The sequence below is a fragment of the Lissotriton helveticus genome, chromosome 3_2 (genome assembly GCF_964261635.1).
Source record: "Lissotriton helveticus chromosome 3_2, aLisHel1.1, whole genome shotgun sequence".
Lineage (NCBI taxonomy): Eukaryota > Metazoa > Chordata > Amphibia > Caudata > Salamandridae > Lissotriton > Lissotriton helveticus.
The window spans coordinates 11,765,752-11,791,565 of record NC_136062.1 but is presented as its reverse complement, the minus strand read 5'-3'; positions in this window follow the sequence as shown (position 1 = coordinate 11,791,565).

The following is a 25,814-nucleotide window of genomic DNA, read 5'->3' as shown; positions in this document are numbered from 1 at the left end:
TTAGGGTAAGTTTTTTTATTTTTATTAAAATATTTGCACACATCCACCCCGCCCCTTCCTGTAGATGCCAGCTGACACTGCTGGTGGGACCTCTTGGAAAAGAGACCAAGAATAACAGGTCCACAACCCCTCGTTACAGACCTGTCATTTAGACACTTTGAGGCATATTTACGAAGGGATGCGCCATATTTACAAAGATAAGGTACACCCCTGCTTTTCCCCTAGCACTGGTGCTAAAGTAAGCTGCCTTGCGCCAACACAGACACAAAGTAAAAAGGTGGCTGCGTTGGGGGAATGATTGTTTATGTGCAGGAAGGTGTCCTTTCCTACACACAAAACAATCACAAATGGCGATGTGTAACTTCTGTGTGTGCTGCACTGTGCAGCACACATAGAAGTTGCAAATCGTAATTTTTTTAAATGATTGTTTGTGTACAGGAACGGACACCTTCCTGCACATAAACAATCATTCATGGTGCTTTGCTGTTTCTATGTGTGCTGCAGAAAGCAGCACCCATAGATTCTATGCCTGCTGCACAATGCAGCACACATAGAAACTGCAGACAAGATGAGAAATAAAGCATTTCCCTCGTTTCGCCATGTTAAGACCAGATTTTCTCTGGTCTTCATTTTGGAGCTGCCTTCTATTTACTCCACCCTTGTACATAGGGACAGCATCAAAATCAGTGGCTGTTGCGGCGAAACGCCCACCAGAACACCCATTGCACGCCCTTTTCACACTAAGTGTAGGGTGAAAGAGGGCCTTTTTTACAAGGCGGCATTAAGCCACATTAAGTGTGGCAATGGGGGCTTGTAAATATGCCCCTTTAATTCTCAAAAGGAACCAACAACCAGAGACTCTTCAACTTGTGAATGGGCCCCTGGGTGGGCCATTGGAATTCTTTGGGAGGCACTGGTCCAACTAGCTCTCCTTCTAGAACCGGGTCTGGAAAGACAGCATCTCAGCAACAGCCCAGCAGGAGAGATAACAAGCTCTTTTCCTGCTTTGACTGTTCAGTCCTTTAGACTTTGTTCCAGCACCTGCCTTAATTCCTATCCTCTTTAAGGAGATTTCCCTTGATTCTTGCTTGTCCCTGCTTTAGCCCCCCTCTATGTGGAAATCCTTCTCTCAGGCTGCCTTCAATGAACACCTTACAATAGGTGGTCCGCTAGGAGGTATGGACTGTGAAACTGCTTACAGTCACCTGCAATCCCGCATTTTAGGCGCCCTTGACAAAACCGCCCCCATCCGTAATGGCGGTAATCCTAAAAATATGAGGAAAACCTCTCTGTGGTACACTCCCGAACTCCAAACGCTTAAAACTGCTTGCAAAAAGCTGGAGCGTGCGTGGCGTGTTAATTTCTGCCCATTGATTAAATCAAATTATAAAAAAATGCAGAGGGAGTACTACAGAAAAGTTCGCATCTCCAAAGCCTCCCACTATAAAAATCGGATCGAGGAGGCAGAGAACTCCTCGAAGGAGCTTTTTAAAATTTTTAAGGAGATCTCTGTACTTTCGACTGACAATACGTCTTCCAGTGACTCAGTTGACACCTGCAATCGGATTGCGAGATACTTCTCGGGAAAGATCTCGGATATCTATGCAAGCTTTTCGGGAAACCTTACCACCACCCATGATCTCATGGGAAATAGTGAGGTCAGTTCTACGGAGTCATGTCTACACAGCTTCCTGGTCCCTCCACCTGATGTACTGGTTAATGTGTGCCAAAGTGTCAAATCGGGCTCTCCTCGAGACCCTGCCCCTCCTAAAGTTCTGACTGCCAGCTTGGAAGTACTCGAGCCCCATTTTAGGCACATCATTCAACTTTCGTTTTCTTCGGCCTCCCTACCGGGTGACTGGAAGAAGGCTATAGTGCTGCCTATAAAAAAGAAACCGAATGTTAGCCAGGATACTCTTGAGAATCTGAGACCTATTTCCCTCCTGCCCTTCCTGGCTAAAGTAACCGAAAAATTAGCTAATATACAGCTTATGGACCATCTTGAGGCTAACCAGGCACTTCACAGCTCCCAATCAGGCTTTCGAAAGAACTACTCGACTGAGACGGCCCTTCTGCGAGCGACCGAAACTCTGCGGATTGGTGCAGATGAAGGGCACACTATGGCTCTCATTATGCTGGACCTCAGCGCTGCGTTCGACACTGTGGCTCATTCCATCTTGCTACAGTGTCTGAGCAGTGCTGGGGTCACCAAGGCGGCATTGGGGTGGCTCAAGGCCTTCCTCTCTGACCGCAGTTTTCAGGTCCAGAGAGGCTCGTTTCTCTCTGACAGCATAGCCTTAGAACAGGGGGTGCCTCAGGGCTCTGCCCTGAGCCCCACCCTGTTCAACCTTTATATGGCTCCATTAGCAGAGGTGGTCCAATCCTACGGCATAGAACTGGTATCCTACGCCGATGACACACAATTGCTCATCTCCCTATCACAGTCACCCACTTTAGCTGCGGCCAATTTTAAAACCTGCATGCAGGCGCTTGCAGGCTGGATGAACCAACACTGCCTGAAGCTCAATGGCTCTAAAACTGAGGTGATAGTGATAGGGGGAAAGGATGCCAGCTGGACGCAGGATTGGTGGCCTCCTTGCCTTGGCCCTACTCCTGTCCCTGGCAGGGAGGCAAAAAACCTCGGAGTCTGGGTGGACCCGAAATTGTCTTTTGAGAGCCACGTCAACAAAGTAGCAGGGAAGTGCTTTGGGATAATGAGGACCCTCAACCGTACCTTGGACCTTCTGCCCTTGGAGGCTAGACGGACCATGACCCAAGCACTAGTCACCTCCCGCATAGATTATGCGAATGTACTGCTACTGGGGACTACTGAGAAAAACCTGAGGCGTCTCCAGGTGCTACAAAACACCGCAGCACGGCTAGTTCTCAGACTCCCCAAAAGAACGGCATCCAAACCCACTCTGTCTGCCCTTCATTGGCTTCCCATAAAAAAAAGGATCCTGTTTAAGGCTTTGTTATTCTGCTACAGGATTACCGTTTCAAAAGCCCCTGACTATCTGAGGGATCTTGCCATCCCCTACCAGCCCACCAGAGCACTTCGCTCCCTGGGCATGGGCCTTCTGAAAGTGCCACGCATTAAGAAGGCCAGAATGGGTGGTCGCTCCTTCCGAGTGTTGGCTGCCAATCAGTGGAACATTCTTCCCATCGATATTAGGTTGGCCAAGACCGAAACGGTATTTAGGAAGCTACTAAAAACTCACTTGTTCACCCAGTAGCCTTGGGTACTGCCTGCTCCGTCACTCTCTCCACAGCGCGGGGACACGCCGGGATGGCGTCACCATTGCGCTTTACAAGCCCCTTTATTATTATTATCTTCCCACCATTTGACATTTTTTATACTACTTATCCAGCGACTGATTACATTGATTTGCACTTGTCACAGCGTACAACCAGTCTCCAGAGGGATCAATCCCCATTTCGATGCAAATTGTTCCGGGTAATACAAAGTATCCGCAGCAGTGCATTCTGGATCAGGTTGTTCACTTGGGGCCAGATGTAGCAAAATCAGAAATACCGACTCTTAATTACCGAATTTTAACTATTCGGTAATTAAGAGTAGGTATTTCTAATGTAGGTATAAATTTGGTAAATTTTACAGAATCGCTAAAAATCGGTATTTACCGATTCGGTAAATACCGAATCGGTATTTGATATTGAATCCTAAGGGCCTTGAAGCCCATAGGATTCAAAATCAAATACCGATTCGGTATTTACCGAATCGGTAAATACCGAATTTTGCAAGGGTGCAGGGGGTGTCACTTTGACACCCTCTGGCACCCCTGTTTTAGGCTTGTGTGCATGTACACCTGGGGCCCGATGTAGGTGGCAAATACCGGTCGGAAACGGCCGAATTCGGCCGTTTCCGACCGGTATTTGCCATCTTGAGATGTAGATATTTACCGACTCTCAAATACCGAATCGGTAAAATTCGGTATTTAAGAGTCGGTAAATATGAATTACCTACATCTGGCCCCTGAATCGGTATTTTACCATGCAATTGTATTGCATGGTAAATTACCGATTTTCAAAGCCCTGTGTCAATGTGAAACTTGGCACCTACATACCAAAAATGCATTTTCGGTAATTTTACCGTATCAGGCAACTGGAGGAGAAGCCACAAAAGCAGACTTTACAAAAATGCTTGTCAGTGATATAGTCTTCCGATTTACAGCAGGTATTCATGTATTTACTATACAGTTACAAATTATCTTTGGAACTTCCCGACATTCCACTTCACAGTTAAGGTCACAGTTATTTCCAGAAAGGAATGTAGTTCTGGTCTCTGATTGGCCCATGAGCATGTGCATATCTCTCAACTAACCTTCATTCTTAGAGTTTGTCCTTAGTGTTTGCTCTGTTCTGAGGCCCCAATTCAAACCCTAATATCTTAGAGTTAGCGAATCTCCCAATTGAGGCATCCTGTTTGAGATTTCATCTCAAAGGGAACTTTACCAAGACTCTAACATCTAGAAGTCGAAATGGGTGAAATCTACTGGGACCAATGTTGCACCACTTTTATTTTTACTTAGATTTAGTTTCGCTAAATTATACTGTCACAGCTCTGCTGCTCTTTTTTCCTGTTAATGAAAACTCCTCTTTGATAAGAAATTTTAGTTGATGCTGTAGTGAAGCTAGCTCTTTCCTATGAGCTCCTGATGATTAAAGGAGGTATTTGCATTTATCTGTTTTGACCAATCCTCTTGAACTCACCCATCCTCAACCATCCCCACACCCTCCTTTTTGTTACACATTGTTCACTGCTTACACGAGGGACCCTGACTTAAATCTTGACTAATGCGGAGAACTGACCTCGGAACTGTTATATGGATGAATGTGTCTGGTTGATAACTGCTTGGTAGATTAGATTATTTCTTGCAGTTTAATATCTTAAAATATTAGTTCTTTAAGAGAGTCATAATCACACTGAAAAGTTGTTGTTACGTTTTATACTTTACAATATATCTCAATTCTCAAGCATGAGCCCCCTTCTTAGGGTGTTTAGGAAAGTGTAAGCTGGCAAAATCAGAATTCCTGACTTTAATGTGTTTTCACGTTTATGCCTGTTTTTGCATGTTATCATATTACAGCCAAATGTATTGTCTTTGTCAGTGCCTATTGTGTGTGTGTTGAATGTTCCCCAAAATGTAGAGGTGGAAGTGAGCCTTCATTGACGTGGATGAGTGACTGCCTTCACTAAAGTCTGTGTGTCAGTGAGACTCCAGCGTCTGCTGCAACGTATATGTGACCGAGACTTCATTGAAGTAAATGGTTAGGAAATACATTACTGACGTTTATAGGCTAGTGAGATAACTCTGAAACATATGGATGATTAAGAATCCACTCCAGCTTGAGGGTGAGTGAGAGGTCAGTAACTTATGCCTGAGTGTATGTATATGACTTCGGCGACATTGATGTATATGCGTGACTGAGACTTGCTCTAAATTGGGGTGAGTGTCTGCACTGAAGTCTGTTGCTGACTGAGACTCCTCTGGAAACATTGGCTGAGTGAAGCTCCATCGGAGGCTGTGCGAGTGAGAATCCACTGAGGTTTATGGCCAAGTGAGACTAATACATCAAGGGCAAGTAGTGTTGCTGCCATGCTGCATGCCTTGAGCCCTTGAGCCGCCTTGTTTGCAGTCATGGGATTGTCTGTTGCACACTGCGTTGTTCTCAAGTGTGACACGTCAGTTCAATGGAAGTAACCCATGGGCAGTGCTCCCAGAACACGATCGCTTCTCAAAGGTAAACCCAAGCCTGGAAACACATGGTGCCTTCATGGCAAGAATCTGTAAATGAAAGGATGCCTTCGCATACAGCGACTACAGAAACGTTTGCTGCCCTGCCTCTCACTTGTTATGCTTAATCTCAAAACTAATTATTCAACAGACACTACAGGAACGCAGAGGTGGATGATTGGGCTAGAAACAATGTTGTTTGCTCACATTTCTGCCCTCCCCAAAACAGCTAAAATCCATAGCAAAATTAGACTACATTCGCACACAGTGTGGTTTTAATATAGACCAGGTTACTGTCAGGTTTAAATCATGTAGTGAACCGTAAACTATCATCAGCATTCTGTCGATTACGTTAAATACCGTCCAGAAAGATCTAGAGATTAAGGACACTAAACATATAACCATGAAAAAAACATACAAATATGTGCGGATTTTCTACATCGATTTGTATTTTTGCACAGTGCGAGTCACAGTGTTCCAAATTATCCATCCAGTGAGCTTTTATCTTGCACCTCTACTACTACTACTACTACTACTACTACTACTACTACCTCTACTACTACTACTACTGCTATTACTACTACTACTACTACTACTACATCCTTTTCCGGAAATACCAGTCCTTCGTTGGCCACCCAGGGGTGGGACTAGAAGGCTGTGGTTGCCAGCAGGCCACTGTACACTCCAGCCAGACCCATATCTCCAGCCGCGCGTCCAGCAGAGTTTTAAATCGTCCATGTTAGGCGCAAGAAGGTGTTCATCACAGCAACAATAATCCCCTTAAAGCAGGAACTGGATGGGTAGGAACTCACCAGTTCCTCCTTATTGAAGGATGTCGAAACAAAAACAAAGACAGGTACCCAGGACATTCAGATGCATAAGCCAGTAGCCCATCGCCCACCCTCCCCAAGCTGATGACACGAGGTCCTCCCAACCATCTACACCAGCCCAGGAAAAATGGCCGATTTCAGAGAGGACAAGAGAAGGGACCAGTTCTCAGAGAGGGGAAATCACCGCTTTTAACCTGGGAGACTGGTTGTTATAAGCTCTTAGCTGCTCCACCTTGTACTCTTTGAAGTTCGTTGAATTTAGCACTACACAAAATGTAATGTGCTGCCCTGTTAAAGTAATATCTGTACACATGGACTCAGTAATTCAAATAAAAAGACGTCATAACAAAGCTAGACATACAAGTACATTTCGGAGGGAATGCAATTCCTAGGGATCTTTGGGAGCATTGCATTGTGCTTAAAAGGCATGCAGTGGTTATCTGTCAGCCAGCTTTCATGCTTCTGAAAACAAAAATAGAGCAGGCTATCAGCAGAGGCTCCCTTGGGCTGAAGGATATCTAGCCGGCTACTCTGACTAGACAGAAGCTGCGTGGCACGCGACATTCCTTAAGGTACGAATGGATAGGTCGCTGGAGGCCTGGAAACATGGCGGGACGGATTTGTGCAACCTATCGTCATGCCATGCTGCCCTGAAACCTTTGTGAACCCCGAGCACTGAAAGCGTGGAATAGTTAGTCCGCAGCAAGTCAATGCTGCGGACTAACTCAAAGTCAAAGTCAGCTTATCAACTGACACTATGGGATTTATTTTCAGTTCCTAGGGGGATATGTACAAGGAAGTGGTGGAGCGTGGCATTAGCCTCCTTGGCTTAACGCCTCTCTCCTCCACTTCTGAAACGCCAGGCTGCACCATATTTACAAGAATATGGTGCAGCCTTGCCTTTCCACCTGCGATGGCGCTAAGTTTAGCAACTTAACGCCAACGCAGGCACACTTGCACCATAGTGCAAGGGTGTCTGCGTGCAGGAGAGGATTGTTTATGTACAGGAAGGTGTCTATTCCTGCACATACACAATCCTAAAATGCCACCATGTCACTTTCATATGTGCTGCTTCATGCTGCACACATGAAAGGGACAAAAAGGCATTTTTTTAAAGGTTTTTTTATGTACAGGAAGGGACTCCTTCCTGAACATATACAAAACATGGCATTTTGCTTTTTCCATGTGTGCTGCACAAGGCAGCACACATGAAAAAATAAAAACAAGGAGAAATAATGCATTTCTCATCGTTTCACAACTCAAGACCAGGATTTACCTTGTCTTAATTTTAATGCTGCCTCCTGTGTACGCCGCCCTTATGCATAGGCGGCAGCGTAAAAATGAATGAGTGTTGCGGTGGAACGCCCACCGCAACACCCAATGCCCACTCATTTCATGCTAACCCTAGAGTGAAAGGGGGCCTTATGCACAAGGCATTGTTAAGCCACGTTAAGTGGCTTAAAGCTGCCTTGTACATAAGGCGCAGCCCTTATTGCCACCACAACGTCGGAAAAAGTGATGTTGTAGTGGCAATAGGGGCTTGTACATATGCCTCATAGTGTCACTAAAGATGCTCCTACGCTTGTACACAGGCAACATGCTAAGATCTTTAAAAGGCGCTACAACGCCTGAATCGAAATATCAGAAAGCGAAAGAGGTGAAGGTCCTCTTTTCAGACTGCACTAACTCCATTCCATTTATGGTGCCTAGTTCACCAGGCCTTTCAATGCGGACATCCAGTGGAGAGGAAATAACGGATCTCTTCGCTCAGTTTGGAAGGGGCCTCTTGTAGTCGAATGGGACTTAAAGGATTAAAGTCAGAAGGTAAAATCTTTGACCAGGACGAACCTTGTTAGTGTATCTGACCCGTGCTTCACCACGGTCAGCGTCAAATTGTGCCTGCATGCTGTTCTACCGCTACCATTGACTTGTACTGGCTCTTTGGGCTTCTTGACACTATTTCTACCTAAAACTTTGAAAAATCTAATCTATGGTTCCCCTTATTGGAGTTATGTCAGTTTGGTGTTGTTTTGTTTATAACATTTTAATCTATTTTTTTAATTTCTCGTGGGATTTTTAATATTTTGCATTTCAACTTTATAACTGTTTTAATATTTCATAATTACTTTACATATTGCATCTAGGCTAAGTCTGTCTGCTCTGTGCCATAGTCAACAGGGGTTTGAGCTCAGGTTAATTTAGTGACTTTAGGCTTTACCCTGCCAAGGACTGTGATTATTACTTGAGTTGGGTACTTACCAACCTCAAATATTAATCACAATTCTAACACAGATATACTAGAGAAAAACTGGTGAATACTTTCCAGGCACTGGTGGACATTCTGGATATCGGGAATAAATCTATGGTAAATTTAGGGGATTCACTATGAATCATGCCATATCGTTCATAGTGAAGACTGTCGAACATGTGAAAACAAAGGTATTAATATCCATTACCATTTCCAATCTTTATTTCGATCTTATAGGCCATAAAAGCAAGAACGTAAAATACATACAACACTAAATTTAGGCAGTAAAAACACCAATTAGCATTACAGGATATAGCCATTTACAATAAGTTGAACACTTATTTTATCATTTCTGATGCATACATTCTTCAAAGAAGGATACACAAAGCACAGAGAGGCAACAAAACAATTTTTTGGGGCATAAATGCACACCACATCAATCAGATCCAGAGTGTTCCTTGATTTCTCAGTGATGATTCTTTAATCGTTTCTTTTCGCCACATAGAATGTAAAATGACGTTTCTAAACAGCCCGCGCTTTTCACCCCACAAGGGGCTTCCTCAGGGCAAGTTCCACAATGCTCAAACTCATTGAGTTGTTCACTTGTCGTCTCAAAAATAGTGATGTGTCAATACTTAAAAAATGAGAAGCATCAATCCATACAGTAAGGATATCCGCAAAAGAACGCTTCTGACAATTTTCCTATTGATTAGATTCCCATTCATTGTATTCTTGGATCGTTACGTTAGCGGTTCAAACTGTAAAAAAGTGTTTTCCGAAACTCCAATATTCGTATTGGGTCAATACGATGGTTTACTCCCAAGAGGCGTAATTCACCGGCCTCGCTGTGTATCAGCGTTCCCTCATATCAACTATATCAAAAACCGCCGCCGGCGCAATGGCAGACCATCCCGGACACATGCTCAACTCCAGTCACGTGAAGCTGTACCGTGCACGTCTGCTGCTTGTTCTGGGGCAGTGCCCTTGGCAGTGCTGGGGATAAGTTACTGGTTGCGCTTCTGCCTTGCGAACGTCACCTGCGTTCAGACTGTGTTGCATTGTCGCTCGTGCATATTCGAGTGGTCCATGGATGTCTGCCTCTCCAAAATCACGGTGGCTGACCTGGACTTCGACGTGTGTGTGCGCCCCCTGTTGGCCCACGACCAGGAGTGTTACTGTGATGGCCGCTTATGGCATGCATAGATGCTTGGCATGCAGGCTGGGAACTGGGCCATGGAGATTGCACGAGTCGTCGTGTGCAGTGAGCACATTGAACTACTACCCAATTGGGCTTTGGTGCACATTGGGTCGAGTGGTTGGAGTCAGCACATCTCTCCGGGTCAGCTGATGGATTACGTCGACGACATGTCAGATGTGTTGGACGGCGATGGCTCATTGGAGCTGTTAGCCAACGCTGCTGCACTCACGTTCATGGATGAGTGATAAGGTACCTGCAACCTCAACTGGATTTGACCCATTGCACGTGTCCCGACGCCTGTTTGCAGGTGGTGGATCTGGTTACATGTCCCAGGATGACAGTAGACATGGCTGCATTGTCCTGGACTCATGATCCCGGCACGGACAACCAACGCGGGTTGGAACTGACTTGTGTTGTTGGTGGACTCCCACGAGGTGGACTTGGGCGCATTCCTACATTCCTTATTCAGGCATGCTGCTGCGTTGGCTGCATATCGTGGCACTTTTCTTTGCAGTACTGACACGCACTGGTTGATAAAGTTTGAGCACTTTCACTTGTCTCCAACTGTGTTGTGTCTTGATTTGTGTGCCAATGTGTGTGTCACAGACTCTCTGGCTCCCTGCCGTACGTGCATTGCTACCCCATCAGGACTGTGGGTTTGTACTTGTGCATTCTCGTGTCCCTGTTTCATGCTTTGCCAGGTGCGTATAGCCATTTCCCGGCCACAGGCAGGTGCACTTGTGTCCTGTGTTCGTTTGTGCAAATGTTGGTGTTTGTACCACACTGTGTTCGATGTTGGGGTGTGCTGCTTCCTTTGTGTGTGTGCTGCATTGTGTGTGGGACGTCCCTTTTTCTCTGATTTGGCTCGCCCTTCTCCCTTTCTGGCAGTGTGGTTTTCACTTCTGTGTGTGTCGCGGGCCTGGCAGTGCTTATCCCTGCTTTCCTCATCGCGGATCGGCTCATCGCACGTTTTTCCGCTTTGGGGCTTGTGTTTTTATCTCCGTTGCGGTGGTTGTATCACGGACATTGGCCACTTTTTCGGCTAACTATCGCATGGTACCGCGGTGATTTGAATTCCACATTAGCATGGGGTTATTTTCCCGCGATCGGCTTCAATGTGTAGAGGTGCGTTAGCATTTTTTGGTGGTATTTAGCACACGTTCTTGTGAATATACCCCTAAATGTATTGGAGTGTGACTGTAATATCCATCAATGTGTCCATTAAAGTATACAGTTATTTTTCCATTCTAGGAATGCTATTGATGTATATTGTTGTTATTCACTTGTGTTTAATTCCTATGGTATTTTCATTAAAGAGGGAAGATGGGTAGAATTGCCAATTGTCATCTTTACAGCCTTTCTTTTAGAAACACAATTTGCCGCACCCAACATAGTTTATCTACCTCCACTGTCTACTCTTTCCCAAGACCACCCCCACCCTACCCCTTCCTTATCCTGAGCTTCATCGACCCAGAATCATTGTATCAGAGTCTTAGACCATACAGCCAATTGACATGCAATAAAGATGCTTTCTGTGATCCTACCCCTGCGCAGGAGATGGGATGTCTAGATAGTCAATAAGTAGCACCAAAATGGTAATCAGCTATTCAGCAACTCTTACTATTTCAATGTGCATACATTGAGATGTGGTTATGTGCATGTGAGTATCAAAGCACAGCTGTATCTGTGTTTATCTATGTATGATTAGTGTGAGACAGTATAAAATGCATCACAGCTAGCAAACTGACCTGCATCATTTGTAACACCTTCAGGAGAGCCCAGTTATTTAGTCAACATTATGTTCTGGGTCTTGCAGCTCTGCTTTTAACACTGTTTGCTCAAACGAATCAGCAAGACATATGCATATGGATGTGATGAAGCCAATTGGCTGCTAAGGTTGTGTGAGTGTCTGTGATCATATGGAGCTCGATATGTATAGATATGGAATTGAAGGAAAAAAGCCAGACCTGGGGGCTTTGTCAAAGATTTTTATCTCCTTTGCCAGTGTAAAAGAAATGTTTTAAAACTGTTGTTAATGTGAATTAGGGCATTTATGGTGTCACTTTCCAAGTCATCATTTGAATTAGGCAACACTTAACATGTTTATTCCAAGATGAAGTGTTTACTGTCTTGGACAATATTATAATCTAATCAGGAAGTATAGCCTGTATAGCCTTTCATTGAATTAATACTTTGATTTCAATAGAGGCATGTTGTGTAGCCCATGATTGGGCACTCGGTTGTATATCCAGTTGTTTGTATAACTGGACTTTTGGAACAACTATTTTCAAGGTCTCACGGTGCTCAACTACTGATCTCCACCGGATGGCTTTTCCATTATTGGTATGTGAAAAATTCCCAATGGCAATCCTGCCTACAACCAGGGTTTCTCCATTAGGCTACCCGCTAGATTCAGGCTCAGGTCATTATGATCGCTGTCCACCCTATCCAATATGATCATATCAGACTGAGAGGGCCAAAGTTTTAAATTACCAAAAATAATCAATTGGACTCGAGTGGCCCGGTGTATTAAAAGTGGTCTTGCCTTCCCTGTCGGAGGGTGTTCTTCCGTCAGCTGCTCTTAAGTCATGATTTAACGTCAATGTCAATACTTGCACTGCCCTAGATGTCCATTTTACTGACGGGAGTACTGACTGCGGGTTCCCCCATTGGCTATCCTGTTCAGATGGATGTACCTCATTACGACGCACACTTTTACAATGCGTTCCATTACAACGCGGTTGTAACAACGCAAGTCGTTACAACGACTTGCGTTGGGGGGGCGCAAATTAAAAAAATGTAATTTACTATTCCAACACCAGTCCCCGTGGATAGTAGGGAAGGTGTTGGGATAGTAAATTAAATGATTTACTATCCTTGAGCGCCCCCCCAGCGCAATTCGTTGTAACAACTTTTGTTGTTATGACCGCGTCGTAATGGAACGGCGTTGTAATGGTTGCGTCGTAAACGTTGCATACCTGTTCAGATGTTAAATCTTGGGGAGTAGCCACCAAGGGTTCATTGGTATTATTAAAATCATCCCAGACACTATCAAGTGACCTCTTCCTGTTAGCTATAAGAGAGTATTTTCAAGCACATTAATTGCCATTGTTTCAGCACTTCGAAACCCCACCTGATTATTTACATTTAATATTTTAATGAGACTCCTCAGGGAAGGTCCAATCTAATCTCTGGTTCATCTAGAGAATCGCAAAACACACAAGATGATGGACGGAATGTTGCACAATGACAAAACATTCACCCCCAGTCACAGATCTGGGTTTAATCCATCGTTATTTTGGTCACCAAGCCACCCCAGTTCAGACATGGCCATATGCGGATGTATGACATTACAACGCATGCTTTTACCACGCATGCCTTTACAACGCTGTTTTTACAACGCATGCCTTTACAACGCATAGTGCTTTGGGGCGCTGGATAGTGAATAGTTTAATTTACTATTCCAACTCCAGTCCCCGTGGATAGTAGGGAAGGTGTTGGATAGTAAATTAAACCTATTCCCTATCCTAGAGCGCCCCCCAGAGCAATGCGTTGTAATGGTTTGCGTTGTAAAAGTTGCGTCGTAAAGGCACTGCGTGGTAAAAGTTGCGTTGTAAAGGATGTTTCCCCCATATGCAAATCAGTCTTGACCCTGTGCCTCATGGGAACAGTCCAGCCTGAACTGCCAAGCCATGTCTTCCCTGGACCGGAATCAAGCATCCTAGGACCGGTTTCTGGCTATCAGCCGTCTTCAGCCAGGATAGCTTGACTCCAGTGTCTTAGTGAGCACGGGACCCACGTCTGGGCATACCCTTCCCACATAGGGTGAAAAGCAAAACACACAAGATGATGGACAGAATGTTGCACAATGGCAAAACATTCACCCCAGTCACAGATCTGAGTTTAATCCATCGTTATTTTGCTCACCAAGCCACCCCAGTTCCAACTTGGCCATATGCAAATCAGTCTTGACCCTGTGTACATCTAGAGACTCAACATGAATATAACTGATTTTGCATTGGTGAGCTATATGAACCCAAGTCGCTAGCCCCCTTCACCCCCCGGTGGTCTTCCCCTACCTGAGTGGACAGCCTTAATGCCAAAAGATATGAATCCATCCCTAAATATAGGGAAAGAGCCCCATGTCTCCTGAAAAAGAGAAATATCATGACATCTATAAACCCTTTTCAGTGTTTTAAAGAGCCATCCTGTATATAATGTTACAGTAGATCTCAGATCCCCAGATGACATCAAACAAAAACAAACATTCTATTTTAATTGTATTTATTGATAAAATTGCATACTCCACATAATGTACAATAAAACGTATGTAGTTAAAAATTACTTCAAAAAGTTTTACAATCATTAGTATACATTCACAGTGTCAGCACAGTAAAACAAAGCCATTGCATCGGACAATGTTGCAATTCCAAGTTTAGTCAACATAGAGGCTGTATAATCAGATTTCTCTTTGGATAGTGCATAGCAAACAAGCAGTACATCATGCTGATTCCGAAGTGGACAATAGTAAACATTACATTTCCTTGTTGAATTCAATGATAGATTACCCTGCCTATTGTCTGCAATTTGTAAACCTATCGGTTTATAATTTTCTATAAAAGTAGCCAACAAATATATCTAATTTGCTTTAAGGTAAAACTGCATCCCATGAACAGGCAAATAATGGGATAGACGCATAAAGGTCTTTTGACATTTTGAAAGTGATTAAACACAATTATTCAATTTTAGAGTTGAATTTGCAAATGTCCTCATAGGCAAGACACTTTAACAAAAATATTTCACTTGTTCTTAAAAGAACCCAATGGGCAGACTATGCGTATTATTTAGGGCATCCCTTCCAAATAGGGAATTGGATTGGTATGTATCCATGTTTTGCGATTTAAATCCAGTCACCAAACATTAATACTTTACTGTCTACTGAAAGGTAGTGCTTAGGCGTTTGGAAACAGAAAGAGGTCCCCTAGGTACTTTTTCTCTTTTGTTAATGTTAAAAAAAAATTGAGAGCAAGAAGTTGCCCAATGGTCCCAGGGACCACTGCCTACTCTTAAAAAATGCAAATATCATTTGTTTTTCTTTTTCTTTTAAGGAATACAGGTTAGATTTAAAAACAAAATGCTTTATTTTAAAGCAATCACAGATATGGTGGTCTAGTACTGACCTCAGTAAGACACCATCCTTGTGATGGCCGCGATTCCTAGTGGGATGCAATTTGTGATCTGCCTCATTAGTATTCTGGAGGTAGGTTGAATTGTGACCTACTTGAAACTGGTGTTTTGCAAACTAGCATATTCATACATTGGTTGGTTCGTAAAATACCACACTGGTCACAAAAGTACTGGTTGCAAAATGCAACCCATATTTTGTGACTATTCCTACATATGTATAGCCTCAATGAATAATAGGTGGCTATTTCCCCCATATAATATACCAACTTTATCTAATTTGAACCTTAATGCTTCAATAGATCAACTTTTCCTGATCATCAAGTAAGCTTTCCATAGCAAATTTTCAACCTATTTAAAAAGGCAGTAACCTGAAATGTTATAACATTCAAAGGTGTACAGTAGTATGCCAGGGATCTTAGCTTGATAAACCATTACAAGAGCATCAGTTTTCTACATGCCTAATGAGCTAAAAAATAATAATAGACTATTACAAACACTTGTGTCTTTAGCAATCTGAACTTCTGTGAAATCTTTACCCAAAAATTTGCTCTGAAGTAAGACCCCCACGTAGTAGTAGTTGGAGGTAGTAAAGCACTACCTCCAATGTCAGGGATTTAGTGGACTAGTTACATCAGTTTGCATGAGTTGAACATCCTAGGCCCATAATCTTTCATTTATTGATGGTAATTAATAGACTGAAAGTTTCCAAATTTTGAATGAAGTAGTTCAACTTATTTTGAAATGCAACCATGATTAAATCAAACAAGATGATGTCATTAGTATACATTAAAAGATTAATCTTCTTTGCACTTATAGTAGGAGAGGAGTCAACTCTTTCCCATGCTGTGGGAGATTGCTATACATAATGAAAAAAAGCGGAGCTAAGACGTTCCCCTTGTTTCAATCCGTTCTCAACAAATATCCATGAGTATTTATTAGAAGAATCCTTTTTTGAAATGGAGTTGTATCAGCATGGCCAAAATTACAGGGGAAATGTTCCAGTTAGAAATTTTAGCCCAGAATGTTTGCTGATCAACTCAGTCAAATGCTGATGAAATATTGACAAATCCAATTTACAGGTTAATTTTATAATAAAGATTGTATTTCTCTTTAAGTGTATTAAATATCAGTTAGTTGCATATCAGTATTTTATCAGTCGACGTTCGTCCGCAACAAAGCCTGATTGATCAAATGGAAGGAGATTATTATTTTCCACCCAATCTGCAGGAGCGAATGATAGTGTTTTTGTGAACAGTTTGTTGGCAGTATCAAGCACGGCAATTGTGCGATAATTCTAAGGATGTTTTTTTACTTCCCTCCTTGTGTACGGGTGATTAGAGAGCCTTTGCAAATGGATGGAACAACTAGTGTTTGAATACAAAATATAAATAATTGAAATAACAATGTAGTCCAGTCAGAAGGATCACTTGATACACTGTTATAGGAGCTCCATCAGGCCCTTCTTCCATGGAGAGTCTTCTTGAACTGATATAACTGACCGTGTTATCCTCAGTAAACCATAAGTGTAATGTAGCCATTTGATTCTTTGAATAATATGGAAACTATATAGTATAGAGTTCTCTGGGTGTTTGATTTTAGATAAATCTTGAAAATATGTACACCATTCGACGTCACTGGCAAGGGTCAGCTTTATTGGAAAGGCAGCTCCGAACATAGTAGAAGCATGAAACCAAAACTGTTGCATATTTTCCTTTGTTAATAATATATAAATGTTATGCCAGGCATTTGCTATCTCCAATTCTCATGATTGCCTAAAAGTGAATCAGCAGGAGAAGTGTGATTGCTTTTTCCGTTGGTGGATCATATCCGGAACCTTTGAAATCAAATAATAACTGTAATCTCTCCAAAAAATGAGCAGTATAATCCTACTTTTCTATGCAGTTTTTATGTTGAAAATGTTATCCAGGCATTTTTAGAGAGCAATCCCTGTCCTCTAGGGCTCTTCTCAGGTTGCAACTGTGATGAATTGGAACTTAAAGGATTAAAGTCAGAAGGACCTCTTCTGATCTCCCTCAGGTCCAGGAGTGTTCTGAAGTGGGTGCCTAGATGTGCCACATTTATTCCTGGCACAAGCTTGTGGGTACAAATTCCCCTGGGGACACACTAGCCAATAGAGTAAAGGTCCCCATGGCTAAACCTTCCCATCTTGGGCATTTCAAGATTGCCAACGTCTTTGGCTACCCTAACCTTGGTCTCTGAGGAGGTGTGTGGAGGATTTTCTATAGCAATCCCAATGTCCTCTGACATCTAACACCAAAATCCAGTTTGATGCATCCATTGTAACCACAACAGTCTCAAAGACATAAGTCTTGTATGACAAAGCTGAGCTTTCAGCAAAGAGATAGAGGATACATACAATTGCACTGGCCTTCAGTTTCCCTCCCATGAAATGTGCCCCAAATGTTATATATAAAGTTATCAGACCAGTTAAATGGGCTGTGACACTGTCATGTCAAAAGAAGACCACCGTGATTGGGGCCTGATTGGCTAGTAAGACAACAGAAGGGCCCTGCCAGGCTTATCTAACCTTTGCCCGTGACAGGGGATTCTTCTTTGAAGTGCACCTCAAGTGTCAAGCACATATGACATTCAAGCAGGACATGACACTGCATATCCTGTCAGGTTCAGTTGGGACAACTCTGCCCATTCAGCTTAGACTATTGTTATGTTTCTCTGAGCAGGTTGACACCTCACTCATGCCCATTTGAATGCTAAATACTGGCAGCCTGAAGTGGGAACACAAAATGTAGATTCAGCATCTAGGGGCTTCAGACAGGGCAAAGCTAGCGTTTTAAAATGTACCTTTCCATAATATTTAGAATAAATCTGAATACACCACTGAATTTGATTTTCAACATTGAAAAGATCATTACATTATTTTTCTAGCTAGCCCGATTCCCAAGATACAAGATTAATATTTAATATTGCATTCCAGTGATTTTCTATGGAACAGTCTGCTACAGTGAAAATTGTTATGAAAGCATTTTCACTGTAAGGACATGATTAAAATTAAACTTTTACTTTTCCTACTTTTAATTATAATGCACCCTGCCTTTATGCCCAATAAGACCTATTTAGGGGTGACTAATACAAATTAAAAATTATGGGTAAGGCCTGTCAATAAAGTTCTATTTGGCAACTTGAATTTGCAGTTCAACTCTAGGCTACCAGGAAACTGGTGGCAGGTCTGCAGTCATGCCTACCTTGTTAATGTAGTGGATTGCACAATACATGCTGCTGTCCACTCGTGACATTTAAGTGACACCTTGGTACCATATATTAGGGACCTATATATAAGTTAAATATGCCAGTCAGAAATATACCAGTTTTACCATGTTGAAAGGAGGTGCACAAGCACTTTACTCTGATTAGCAAAGATAAAGGTCACAGAGTTCTATAGATAACAGAAGTAAGGTTCAGCAACAAGGCATAAATCTCGAGGTGACTCTGTGGAAAGGATAAATTCGAATGTTTTCCATAAAAACGGTGGACTTTTACTTTTTTTCACTATGAGCACAAGCGTAACAATTTTTCTCCTCCACCTGTTGAGCCACCAAAAAAGAGGACCTTAATCTCCTCTTTGTCATATTTCGCTTCTTCCAGTATGTCCCTCTGATAGGAGAGCAGGGCACTCCAACCCAATGAGTATGTGCTGTGTCTATTTCAGCAAACCACCAGCACTTCACCCACCAAGTAGCTGAAATACGCATGTTGTCTAAACTGCAATACATTGGAAATTGGAAACAGATCAACAAAGACTCCCTGATTAATGTATTTGGATTTGATGAATTAATGAGCATTATTGTACTTTACAAATTGATTTGATATAATTACATGCTCTTTTTCGAAATTTGTGCCCCAAGTAGCTGAAACCTCAGGAATCATCAGCGAACTTTCTACAAAAGGGTAGATGTAATAATGGAGAAGAATGGTACATGTAATAAAAGAGAAGGAAGACAGACTGTTCATATCTTCCCACTTTTGTTAAAACAAAAGAATCAAAGTTGCCCCTCTTTCTACAATTTCTACACAGTATTTGTCTTACTCTATACATAGAACTTGAACTTTGCATGTCCTAGACACCCACAAAGATAACTATTTATAGTTCTACTGTAATTATTTCAAATTTTTTTATTTTTGCTTATCTGATCACATTCTTTCACTGTATTTTTCAAATTGTACTTGCACAATCTCTTTTGATTTTCCAGTAGAAGCATCAAAACATCATATGTTCTATGTATCTAGCTATCTGAATCACTTCATTCAATGTTTGATTATTTGTCAACAACTGTTCTTTAACTTTTTCAGTATTCGTACATCTAACTATCTGGGGCTGTATCACAGATACAGCTTATTTCCCTTGTTTGTGCTGGGTGCACCTTTTAAAAGGTAGGCCCGACGCAAACTAGGAAAATGCGCTGTACTAGGATGAATGCGGTGCTCCCAGGGCAGCAGTAAGCTCACACTCTCTGGAGACAGCGCATTCATGTGAAAAAAGGAGCGGCTGCTATGAAGCCGCTCTGTGTTCCACAGTGCAGGCAGGAAGCCTCCATCACTTTTAAGGAGGATTAGAGATCCCCTTGCAGGCAGGTGTAGTGAGTCACTGCAGCCGCCTGCAAGGGGATGTCTGGGGGGTGTCCATAGGACCCCCTCCAAAGGACGCACTGTCAATGCGCCTCATGACAGCTTATTTGCTTCTGTGCCCCATCTATAATACGGCGCTGATTCAGAAGCAAATGGATTTGTTCATTTGCATGGGGCCACACTCCCATCTAAATGAGGGAACGCCATCTGATGATAGTGATGGCACTTTATGTGGACCAACACTATTGGTATTATTGTATTGTATTGTAAATGCATTTATATAGCGCTTACTACCCCTGACGAGGCGTTGAAGTGCTTTTTTGGTGAGTAGCACGCTACTCCGGGACCCATAGAGGATTAGTGTTGAATTAGTATAGTGAAACATGCAAGTACATTTTAAGTGGTGGATAGGTTAGTTAGTTAATTGGATTTGGAATGATAGCAGAAGGACAGAGGAGGACAAAGGTTTGTATTTATATAGCGCTTGTGAACACACTCTATTCAGGAACCCTACAAAGGATTAGTGGTGAATTAATATGGTGAAATATGAAGTAATTTCAGTGGTGGATATTAGTAAGTTACTTGGAGTGAGAAGGTTAGCGGAAGGATAAAAGGGGAAGAAAGATTTGCATTCATATAGCACTTGTTACCCCTGATGGGTGTTGAAGCGCTTTTCTGGCGAGTAGCATGCCACTCCGGAACCCATAAAGGATTACAGTTGAAAATTAGTATAGTGAACAACTATGAAGTAATTTGAGTAGTGGATATGTTATTCAGTTATTTGGGTAGTATATTAGTATAGTTTATTATGGAATTTGAGAAGTGAACATGTTAGTCTGTTAATTTCGATTGAAAAGGATAATCAGGGGGGTTCTTTTTTTTTAGGTCTTAGCAGTAGAAGGAGGCTTTTGGGTGAGTAAAAAGGAGTTTTGGAGGGGAAGACTCAGAGGGAAGAGTTTAGAAAGGTTTGTTTTAGGGGATCGGTATAGTAAAACAGGTGTCAGATGATGCAAGGAGGGGTAGAGTAGGGGAAAGTCTAGAAAGGGTTATTTTGACAATAATAGTAGTGGTATGGGGTTTGGGATAAATGAGAGAGTGGATGTAGAGGATATATTGATAGATGTATAGGATGAGAGATAGGGTAGTGCATTGGAAGGAGTAGTAGAAGAAGTTTGAGTTGAGTCAGAAGGTTGGGCTAGAATATATATTGAGTGAAGTATAGGCTGAGAAATAGGGTAGTGCATTGGAAATGCTAAATTAGAAGAAAGTGATAAATATATAGATCCATAATTACATTGAAAGTATATAGATGCATAAAGGAGGTAAGTATATGTAGATTAAAGATATTGATAGAGGCAGAGGATGAGAAATAGGGTAGTGCATTGGATATGCTTTTTCAGGAGAAAAGTAACAGACACACAGATCCAAGTACATGGAAGGTACATAGATGCACAATGGAAGTATGTACATGTAGACCAAAGATGATTTTTATTTATTTATTATTATTAATATTTTTTTCTCTCAACAACATAATTATTTTACATGTTTATACAAAGTAATACACAAAGATAGGTACATATCTATAGTGGAAAAAAAAATCTTGTATACAGAGGGATATGCTGTAAATTTCTGTTTGCGTGTGGTGCTTATGTGGGGAAGAGCCAAGTCTTGAGTAGTTTTCTGAAGATAAGGTGGTTGTCGGTGGACCTTATGTTGGGGGGTAAAGAGTTCCATAGTTTGGCTGCTTGAACAGATAAGGATGTGCCACCCATTGTTTTTTTCTTGTATGGTGTGATTTTGAGGCGAGATGCTCCTTTAAAGAGGAGGTTCCTTTGTTGAATGTGTTTGGTGATTTTATTCCTGATGAAGAGTGGTCCCATTTCATGTATTGCTTTGTGGGTGATACAAAGCAGCTTGAACATGGATCTTCTGGCAACCAGTAACCAATGCAGGGCTTTCAAGGCGGGGGAGATGTGGTCTCGCGGTTTGATATGCAAGAGTAGTCTGGCAGCTGAGTTCTGAATCTGTTGTAATCTTTTCATGGTCGTTAAAGGTGATCCGTGGTAGAGGCTATTGGTGTAATCGAGTTTGGACAGAACAAGGGAGATGGTAGCTTGGACCTTGCATGGAAATCCCAAATGAGGGAAAATTCGTCGCAGCGTTTTTATAGTAGCAAAGCTTGATCTTGCTAGTTTATCCACTTGGGCATTCATCGACAGCTTGGAGTCCATGGCCATTCCGAGGTTTCTTACTTCCTTCGATACTTTAGGCAGTGATCCCAGTTTATCAGGCCATGCGGCAAGCGGGTTATAATTTTTCCAATCCCCATACGTGAGTATTTCAGTTTTTGAAGGATTCAATTTGAGATGGCTCCAGGTCATCCACTGATCCACGGCTCTGAGACAGCTGAAAATTGGTGTAGCAGGTAAGATGAAATGTATTGATCAGTACTGGTAATAACTTCATGTAGATGTTGAAAAGCATGGGTGAGATGATAGAACCTTGAGGGACACCTGCTTTTGTGGAGTACGGTTTGGACGAGAAAGGAGGGGGATGGATGGCATTAGTTCTGTTTCGAAGGTAGGATGCGATCCAGTCTAGAGCAGTTCCCTCTATGCCGGCTTCATAGAGTCTTTGTTTCAGAGTGCCATGGTCAACCGTGTCAAAGGCAGCTGAGAGGTCCAAGAGGAGTAGCGTAGCAACGCCGTTGCGGTCAACTGTATTCTTTAGTTCATCCCTGATGGCAAGGAGGGCAGATTCAGTGCCTCTGCCCGGACGGAATCCTGTTTGGAAGTCTGAAAGTATGTCATTCTCTTCAATGAATTGTGACATCTGGGCGAACGCTGCACTTTCTATCAGTTTGTCCAGGAACGGTCCATTTGTAATGGGTATGTAGTTGTCAGGGTTCAGCGGGTCCAAGTTTGTTTTCTTCAGTAAAGGGCGTATGTATGATTTTTAAAGAATCGTTGATGATTCTTCTTCCTGGAGTGGCAGCAGAGGTTGTTCTTGAAAGAATTGTCTTGAAAGTTTGTGGCGGACAGGGGTCCGAAGGGCTGCTGGCAGGCCTGCTTGCTTTGACCAGGTCCATAAATTCATCGTGTGAGATGTGTTGGAAGGAACAGAGAGGCTTGATTAGAGCATTCTTGGATTGTTGTTTTGTACAAGGGTTAGTGCTGGTGCTTTGTTTCTGTTTTAAGTACGTTTCCAATGTGTCTGCTTTGTCCGTGTAATGATTTGCCACTTTGTCTGTGAAATCTTGAGTAACAGGATGAGTTCCTTCTAGGCAATTTGGTTTGCCAAATTCATTGAGTATTTTATTGAATTCTTTATTTGCACATTTAGCATTTTGAATTCTGTCTGAATGGTACCTTTTCTTAGCTTTTTTGATGGCAGACTCGTATAATCTATTTATTTTCTGTAGGTGAAGTTTGTCTTGTTTGGCGTTTGTTTTGAGCCAGGTACGTTGCAGCTTTCTAATTTGTTGCTTTATGGGGAAACATCCTTTACAACGAAACTTTTACCATGCAGTACCTTTACAACGCAGGTATTACAACGCAAGTCGTTACAACGACTTGCGCTGGAGGGCGCTGTAGGATAGGGAATAGTTTAATTTACTATCCAACACCTTCCCTACTATCCACGGGGACTGGAGTTGGAATAGTAAATTAAACTATCCACTATCCAGCGTCCCCCAACGCAAGTCGTTGTAAAGACATGCGTTGTAATACCTGCGTTGTAAAGGCATGCATGGTAAAAGCATGCGTTGTAACTACATACATACATTTTATGTCTTGTATTTCTATGTTTCTCCAAGGCGCTTTTTTTCTTTTGTTCTGTTGTGTGGTTTTGAGTGGTATCAGAATGTCAAAAGCTTCCTGTAGCCACTTATATAGATTTTGAACAGAATTTATGGTTTCCAGATTTGAACTGGATGTTAGTTGTGTTTCCAAGTGTTTTAAATTGAGTTTGTTCCATGGCTGATAGGTGGATGAATGTAAGGTAGTCTTAGGTGAGTGGCTTAGCATTGTTTTATGTTGAAAGGCAAGCAAGTGGTGGTCTGACCATGTGACTGGAGTTATAGTTTGAAAGGTAACTAGTTCAGTATTAGCAAAAATTACATCTAAGATATGTTCAGCGGTGTGTGTCGGATTGTGGACAATCTGATGTAGGTTCAATGCGTCTAGGCCGGTGATTATAGTTTTTGGATGGGTCATATTGGGTTTAGCAAACCAAATGTTAAGGTCACCCAGAACGCATAGGTTGGAGTGTATTGTTATCAGGTTTGAAACTGTGTCTAGAAGTGCGTCTGGGAATGTTGCCTTGCTAGGTGGAGGTCTGTAAAGGAGCAGGAATTTACAGGAGGAAGACGGTGTAGGATTGCATCTTGTTAGAAGAGCCTCACAATTCTTTATGGAGATGTTGTCAATTTTAGTGATATGTATTGTTTGCCTGAATACAACAGCTAGACCACCTCCTTTTTTGGCTATACGATTTTGGGTGATTATTTGATAGCCTAGAGGAGTGGCTTCATGCAGGAGCCATATCTTCTCCCAACCATGATTCGGTTAAGCATAGTATGTCTGGTTTTGCATCGGTGAGAAGGTCGTAGATGTGATGCTTGTTTTTAGAGAGGGATCGAGCATTTATTAGTAGACAGTTTAGTGAGTGGCCTTTGGTGATAGTGGGACTTTGTTTGGTAGAAGAGTGATCAGTATGTGGGTTTGTAGCAGGTGTGTTTTAGTGCTGGTATTAGCTGTATTAGGATAGAAATCGCTGTTCTGTATCGTGTTCCTCATCCAGCATGCTAAGAATGCATTTCGGTGGGTCTGCATGTGTATGTGTTGGAGATGGTGTTTGAGAGTGAGTTGGAGTGCTGTGTTGCTTTTGTGGTGTAACATTACTGTGAAGTGGACATGGGGAAGCAAAGTTGTGAGGTGTGGCATGTTGCTTATATTTTTTGCATGTGTTTAAGGCGGAAGGTGTATGAGTTAGGGGAGGTGATGCAGCATGTGGGTCATGTAGTAATGTTCTAAATATGTCCAATGGATGAGAGGCAGTTAGAAGAGAGGTGCTGTATTGCTGTAACTGTGTTAGGTGTGGTGGAAGAGTGAAAGCTTGGCATTGGAGTTTGTTCCTTTGTGTGGTTTGAAATGTGGGTATATGTTTGTATTTTGTGATGGTAAGTATTATGAGGTCTTGCGCTTTGAAGATCTTGTTGTGCTGGTGTGTGTGATATGTTTTGCTTTTGAGGAGTAGTGAAAAAGGGTGCTGATGTATATGTTTTATGTATTGGATTTGGTTGTGTAGTATTGTTTGTGAGAGGAGGTTGTGACGTAGAGAGAGGAGATGGTGATGTGTTTATGAGTAGAGTGTATGTTGTGTGTAGGAGGGAATGAAGTAGAGGTGAGAGTGTTTATCTTAGACTGGTTTGTTACAAGAGTTACAAAGTGTGGTGGTGTGCAGTGTGTGTTTTGTGTGTTTTAGTGTTATTATGGTAGAAGGGAGAGGAAGGTGTTTGTTGGACAACTGATGGAAGGATGAATATATGTTTGTTAGTAATAAAAGGTGGTCTGTTAGGTGTAACTACAGCAGGGAGAGTGTGTCTGAATGGGATGTAGATATGTATGGTGTTGATTGGCATTGTGTTAGTGATGAGTGTTTTGGATAGTGGTATAGGATAGAGTTGTGTACTGTTTGTAGGTGATGGTGGATATGTGTGGTAGTTGGGATAGTACGGTGTGTAGATGTGGTTTGGTTGGGTTTGTAGTGCATGCTGGTACATTAATCTGTGCATAGTGTTGTACGTGGTGTACATTTGGTGTGTGAGTTGCTCTGTTTGTGGATGTGAATGGTGTGGGCTGGGTATTGCTAAATGAGAAAAAGGGCAGCATTTCTGTCCCTAGTCCCGACCAGTCTCGAAAAGGCTCAAACAGGCAGCCGCCCTTGTCCTCTCTGCCCTTAACAGGCTCAAACAGGCAGCAGCCCTTGTC